Genomic DNA, 7,205 nt, shown 5'->3' with positions numbered 1-7,205 from the left:
TCTTTCCTTGATGATGGCAACTTTTTAGCTGCCTTGTATAGACAGTTCTTCTTCAATGACAGCTGAACAACATTTCCTAAATCTTCAGATTTCTAATTCCAAATAGTTTTATTCTGACCAATAAGGAACAATGCAACTTTTTGAATTATTCAAGTTATTTTTCTAAAGGGCGTGTGTATTCTCTGAAAGTATTTTGTTTGATTGCTGATCAGCCCCATTGAACTCATCAAACTGGTATTGCTAGAAGACACTTTTTACTGAAAAATTGCATGCAATTTTGATGCTCAAATTGTTTTAACACTTCTCTTTCCTGATGTGTGCATATGGCTGGTTCTGCAGTGCTAACAGGCTGCCTTTGGCAGGGGAGAGAGCAACTTTTAACTCCCAACCTTCTGATGCTCATGCTCTTTTTTTTTTTTTTTTTTTTTTTTTTTTCTGTTTTTTTTTTGTTTGTTTGTTTTTGGTGTGTGTGTGTGTGTTTGTGTGTTTGGTCATTTCCCCCTCTCCACCCCATGTGTTCTCTGCCTATGCCTACAGTGTGGTACATGTACATCCATCCCGCTTCATTTTACCACTCCTTTTTAAGCCATCAGCCTGATAATGAAGCTCTTGATGAAACTGTGAAACCAGTAGCAGCAACAATGAGTCTTCACTGTTCCTGTAGAAGACTGGGGTGTTTGATATGCGTGAAGCTTTGTGCAGATAGCTACCACTACAAACTGCCATTTGTTACTGTCAAACAAGTGTTACAACTATGTAAAAGTGTTGCTCTTCCCTAGCAAGGGATTTATACTTGGAAAAGAAAACAAAAAATAATTTGTGCTTTGTCTTTGTTTCATCCACACCTAAAGTGTATGGATGTTGGCTGATGAACAGAAACCCTGTTCTCTGTTACTGCTTACAATGGGGTTGAAAATGACAAAGAATTGGCTTGAGCATATTATAAATAGCTGAGATAAAATGCCTGTGACCTGATACCTGAGTCACCAAATATTTGAACTATTTGCATATGGTTACTATGATTGTAAAACGTATAACCTTTCTACATAACTGTGTATTTATAGATCTTTAATAAATATGTAACAGAGACATACTAACAAAATCTGACATACTGATAACCTATTTTGCTTTTGGTTGTGCTGGAAGTGCTGAGTTTGGGATTCACATTGCAGAGAACTGAGAGGAAAAAAAAAAAGCTTAATTACAAGGTACCCCTCCCATAAACATCTCCCAGACAAAACCACAAAGTTTTATTGATAACAGTCTACTTATCTACAGGCAGTGTAGCTGATAAGCTTCCTGTCTGCTCAGACAGACCGAATATAGCACACCTTATGAAAAAATTTAGAGCTGTCTCTAATACTCAAATATTTCTACTTCACTTCTCATTTTTTATTTATTTATTTATCTGTTTTATTTATTTATTTATTAAATCTTTGATATGACCAGAGTTTTCGTTCTCCCGGGGGCAGATGCAGTTCTAGTCTGTAGCTGAAGAGGTGAGGAAATGGGAATGCCAGGTTATATGGCTGGGAGTAGGTGGTGCAAACAGGAGGGTTAAAAACAGCTGAATGTTTCTGACCTGTATGTCATATTTCTGCATGTGCACACAGACATATGCACAAACACACAAGTGCAAATGTGTGCCTGTCCTCACACCTCTCTGCCATTCATAAAACTTTGCAAGCTATTCTGGCACAGTCTTTGCAAAAGAGCAAGGGCAGTCTGTAGCTGCTGTGGCAGCATTCACAAGCTTACTTCTACTCCTGTGGCTAGCATGTGGATCTCCCTGAAACAGAGTAGAAGAAATCAAAGCTAACTCTTGCCATATTTTTAGTTTGCAGCTGATCAAATTCCTACAGCTTCTAAGGATCAAGGAAATTGCTGAGCAAGGCCAATCCAGCCCTGAACGCTTCCAGGGATGGGGCATCCACAAATTCTCTGGGCAACCTGTTCCTGTGCCTCACCACCCTTATAGCAAATTATTTCTTCCAAATATTTAATCTAAATCTACCTTCTTTTAGTTTAAAGCCACTCCTCTTTTCCTCTCACTACACTCTCTGACAAAGAGTACCTCCCCAGCTTTCCTATAGGCCCCCTTTAAGTATCAGAAGGCTTCTATAAGGTTTCCCTGGAGCCTTCTCTCCAGGCTGAACAACCCCAGCTCCCTCAGCCTGATTTCATAGGAAAGGTGGTGCCACATCAGCCTCGTGGCCCTCCTCTGGGCTTGTTCTAATACATCCATGTCCTTCTTGTGCTGGGAACCCCAGAACTGAATGCAGTGCTCCAGGTGGGTTCTCATGACAGCAGAGTAAAGGGGGAGAATCACCTCCCTTGCCCTGCTGGCCACGCTGCTTTTGATGTAGCCCAGGTTATGCTTGGCTTTCTGGGCTGCAAGCACACATTGCTGGCTCATGTCAAGCTTCTCATCAACCAGAAGAGAAGGGAAACTGAAATGTGTTTCTGAGCATGCGCTGTATTCTACACTATATTCCCTTGTATGGTGTAATTGGTGTTTTTGTAATTTCTTACTAGGATATAAGAAATGCGATTTGCAGTGAATATAAATCTATGTGGACAGCTAAACTATGGTCAGTCATTCTCTCTTAATTTGAGATGACTCTAAGATGGACAGTTCATTTCCTGGTGCTCTCATATTTAGAACCTTTACTCCATGGTACAGAGAGAGAAAAGCCTGTAGACTCTTCTTCTGGTTTTAGATGAAGACCAGGATGATCTGTGTCTGTTTAATCATCTACAAGGAAATCAAAACAAGGTTTTCTCTGTCACTCGGTGCTGAAGTAGTGCCACCGAGGACCTTGAGTTTGATGAGAGATAGTAGTCTCCCCTGTGTAGTAAGTCATTACCACATTATCAGGGGTAGTACTGGAGTGTGTTAGTATTTGGATATGTTTACCAACTCCAGATGATTGTCAAATATTTGTTTCCTGTCTACAGTATGAATATTGAAGTAAAAATAATCATATTAACTTACATAAATTGCTCAAGACCTATTTCTCAGAGTTTTTATTCCAAGAGGAGAATGTCCTTAGAGTATAAAAACTGGAGGAAGAGAAGTAGTTGTCCTGAGGGAGCATTTGTTCATAATGGGGAAAGATCCTGAATAGTGGGTGTGAAGGCAGATTTACTGATAAAAGATCTCAGTAAACTGCTTATTAACACTGTGTGGCTCAGCATCTATGTCATGAGAGAAAGAGCTGGCCAAGCCATTGGCTTTAAGAGGACTTTAAGCCTAACTTGAACCCCTAATTAGCAGTGACCAGTACAACACGTGCTCCTGTGTTACCAGATGGTACTTGTGCATCCCTGCAGTCTTCCCTACCATGTTGACTCTGATTGATTTCCATCTTTAAAGGCCGTACTGTTGCATGGCCTTCCCCTTCACCATTGCAGCTGCATCTATCCCTGTTGGAAAATGCAGACCAACAGAGGATGTTTGGAGTACCTGTTATGATGGCATGCATCTGTACAGGGGAGAATAACAGCCATACCTTTCCTTTATGCTGATGTTGGCAAGGGGTGTTCTCTAGCACTGTGACATGATTGATGCTTATATACTTCTTTTGATTTGTCTCTATGGTAACAGACTGCCAAAAGAATGGATCTGGTGTCTGGGAGCTCAGCCATGAGCATAGGGAAAAAGGAGGATTATACCCCATCAGCAGGAAAGGCAAGCCCAAGAATAATTTATTTAAGCAGAGATTTATGGGTGGAAGACTGGAAATAAAATACATACAACATAAGATGCTCAAGAAGAAGGTATTCTCCCAGTTCTTGTTTGTCAGATGAAGGGCGAGTTGCAACATTTGTCCACACCTCATAGAGAAAAGGAATGGGCGTTCTCCAGTCTCAACATTTGCTTTTATTGCTAATGCTTCGACACAAGTCCTAATGTTGCTTTGTGGGTAACCACCAATTTTTCCGCCTTTCTTCCACCTTTATCTTCTACTCCAGTCCATTCAGTGCATGGCAGTGCAAGCACACTTCTGGAAAATTCAGTTTGTTCATGGGTTTCTCCACTGATTTGCTGTTTCAAGCTACAACAAGTTCAAACACCCTTGCTCACTTTCAGCTTTCTCTGTGATTCAGCCTCATACACTCCTTTTCATTTACTATGCCACACTATCATCGCCTCCCTGCTTTGCAATTGGGTTGTTGAGCTACATGTATATTCACACCTTGCAGTTTCTAGGTTGGGAAACAGTTCCAGCTGCATTTCAGGGTGAGAGCCAAACGTGCAACAGCTTTGCCTGTGCCTTCAAAGCTCAACATGAGAATTGAAGGAAACAACAGTGGAATATACAGCATATCAAATGTTTTAGGAACCATTGAAAATGAAAGCCAGAATTAGAAAATAAAAATGATGAAATGCAGAGACCTTCTTTGTCTACCGTAGGCTACAAATTTATTTTCTGTTTGCAGCACTGCTAAGGCTATCCCAGCCACTGTGCAGGTTCATGGAAAACACATGTGCATGTGTATTTTGTGCACACATACATGATGAAGAGGGTTTGCTGTAGTATGGTAAGTATCAGTCTCTTCAATTTATTTTATGTGAAACCGACAATTTAAAGTATTTTAAGAGAAGGTGCTTGTCTTTCATGTTCATTGTTTTTTTTTTTTTTTTTTTTTTTTTTTTTTTTTTTTTTCCCTACACATAATAAATATTTAGAAAACCGTTCTTGTATTTCACAAGCATCTGCAGAATTGGGGCAGCATATTAACTGTGAATAATAAAAGATACAGAAAAAAAACACTTGTGAAATCATTCCTTTGAAGCTGAAATAAAAACATGGTTACACCCGGAGATTAATTATGAAAAACTGGATACTAATGCAGTGGCAATATGCACAGAGACTTTAATCCATTCAGCTGAGGAGGGAAGCATGGATGAGTTGAGGGGGAATATTTTTCTGTCTTAAAATGATCAAAGAACTTCAGTATATTTGCAGAAATTGGTGGAGACAGATGACAGTCAGCGAGGGGGAGAAAGGGCGACAGTTTAAAATAAATAATGATATCAGATGAAACATGGAATGAACATACAAAAGATGGCAGGAATTTGCTCTGGAGGTTGTGCAAAAATTCTGCAGCTTTGCAGAAAATAGTAAACTATGTGTTTCCTTATAAACGTCTCTCTTGATTTGTGGGAATCCAGTTGTTTTCAGCTTTCAGCATGACAGTTATAAAAATAGCACAATGTAAAAATAATGTACGTACAATAAAATGGTAAAAATGTCCAAGGCCTGTTCACTAAATGAGAATGCCAATGCTTGAGTTGGACTTTGTATATTTTCTTTTGGCTGTGAATTTCATGATTCATTTCATAGTTTTTCCCCACCCTTTCTGAAACCCCTGCACCAACAAGCCAGAGGTTCAGTCCTGGAGGAGACGAATGAAGAAATGATGGGTTTGGACCGGACATGCATGTTTTTTTAGGGAAGGAAATATTAAGAATGAGTAATGCTTGCTTTTTTTAAAAAAAATAATTTATTATTATTATTATTATTATTATTATTTATTTTAACCTACCAACAACTCTGGTAAGCCTATGGTAAATCTGGAGACAACGATGTCTGGCAGAGCGCCCTGTCCTCCATCCAAGATGAAGAGCCCCTTGTACTGCCCAGCTGGCTGGAGGCACCCAACACCACAGCTCCAGCGCCCCATGCCCCAATGCTCTCAGCCTGTGGCGTGGCACTGGGCCCCCAGAGGCACTGCAGACCCCTGGGGTTCCTCCTTGGCTGCCTTCTGCTCTCAGGAAACTTTACCCTCCAGTTGTTGTCTCCATTCTAGGAAAGAACAAACGTTCCCTCTTCGGGGCCTTTCCTCCATCTCAGCCTTCACGAGTGACCTCGGGTTTCATTTCACTGCTGTGCCCTTGTGCTAGGAACCAGCTGTCAGAAAAAAAGTGTATTTGGGATCTGTTAGTGTTTTTTTTTTTTTTTTTTTTTTTTTTTTTTTTCCAGACCCAGGATTCATTACAAGTGATTATGCAAGAATAAGCCTCAAGGCTGTTATGTACGTAGAATGCTTCTGGCCTTTGCAGCTTCTCCCACCTCTGTATTTCTTCAGAAAGAGGAGAAAAAGCCAGATTAGATGATGAGGGTATAGTACAAATCTTACTTTTCTATATTTAAAGCGTAACATGATCCAGTGACTGCTGAAGTAATGAATCACTGTGATTTACATATACAGGTCAGCGGAGGACATCAGCACACAGCTGAAAACATCCCCAAGCCTACACTCTCTTTTACTACAATTCCAGCCAGATATGTGTGCTTTCCTGTTACAGATCCTGTTAACCAGCTGCAGGCTGGGAGATGAGGAGGTCGCACTCCTCGTGGCTGGGAGGAGGCCTGGCAGCGAGGGCTCTGCTTGCTGCCCCAACCCACAGCTTAGCAGGGCAGGAGGTGCTCACAGTTTAGCCTCTGAGTTCCCTCAAAGCCAGCGCCAAGGTGAAGCCAGGAGCAGATCTGGGCTGCCATCCAGGGGTCCGGGTGCTGGTGACACACACATACACTTTCTCCATTCCCCGGCCAAGTCATGTTTGAGGGAGTTGAGAAGTGGGACAGGCAGGCTGGTTTCCTTGGAAATGCTTTTGCTATAATTAAACCCAGCGGGGGGGGGGTGCGGTGTGGTGTAGAAGTGAAGGATCCCCCCCCACCACTTCTGATCGACGGAAAAAATAATCTATTTGCACCTGGGGCTGGAATATGGAGGAATCCACCGGGCTCGATCCCTGCTCCACATGCATGTGCCTGAGCGCGCGAGCATGTGTTTTCTGTACACGGAGCGATCTCTGGACGGCTCGGATATTGCCAATGTCCCTCTTGTAGCGCCGCGGCTGAGATCATGTTGTTGATCTTGTTTTACAGCAGCCCTGACTGTTGTGCAGAGTACAGAATGTTCCCTCCCGTGAACTGAGGTTGAACTTCTCCAGCCCACTTTGTTTCAGGAACCACGCAGATACGGCTGGGGGGGGGGGGTGGGGAGCAGAGGGGGAGGAAGGGAGGGGGAGCCAGTTTTAAAAAAAGCAAGAGGGGTGGAAGGGAGGAAGTTCCCAAAGGGTTTGTTTCATCTTAAGTATTTATTTTTTTTTATTTTTTATTTTGTTTTTTAAGTTAAAAAAAAACACCACCACCACCACCAAAACAAACAAAAAAACAAACAAAGCCAATCAG

At 41.7% G+C, this 7,205-nt stretch overlaps 2 long non-coding RNA genes across 2 annotated transcripts; one reads left to right on the top strand and one right to left on the bottom strand.

Moving 5' to 3' along the window:
- Nucleotides 1–483: 483 nt before the first annotated feature.
- LOC121062087 lies at nt 484–3,547 on the bottom strand. The gene is made up of 3 exons (XR_005815402.1): nt 3,513–3,547; nt 3,344–3,426; nt 484–1,176 (listed from the first exon to the last, which is right to left on the bottom strand). It is a non-coding gene; the product is annotated as an uncharacterized LOC121062087 (long non-coding RNA).
- Nucleotides 3,548–4,449: 902 nt separating this feature from the next.
- LOC121062086 lies at nt 4,450–7,002 on the top strand. The gene is made up of 3 exons (XR_005815401.1): nt 4,450–4,545; nt 5,991–6,129; nt 6,220–7,002. It is a non-coding gene; the product is annotated as an uncharacterized LOC121062086 (long non-coding RNA).
- Nucleotides 7,003–7,205: the final 203 nt, after the last annotated feature.

The sequence above is a fragment of the Cygnus olor genome, chromosome Z (assembly GCF_009769625.2).
Source record: "Cygnus olor isolate bCygOlo1 chromosome Z, bCygOlo1.pri.v2, whole genome shotgun sequence".
Taxonomy (NCBI): domain Eukaryota; kingdom Metazoa; phylum Chordata; class Aves; order Anseriformes; family Anatidae; genus Cygnus; species Cygnus olor.
This window is presented reverse-complemented; position numbering and strand designations above follow the sequence as displayed.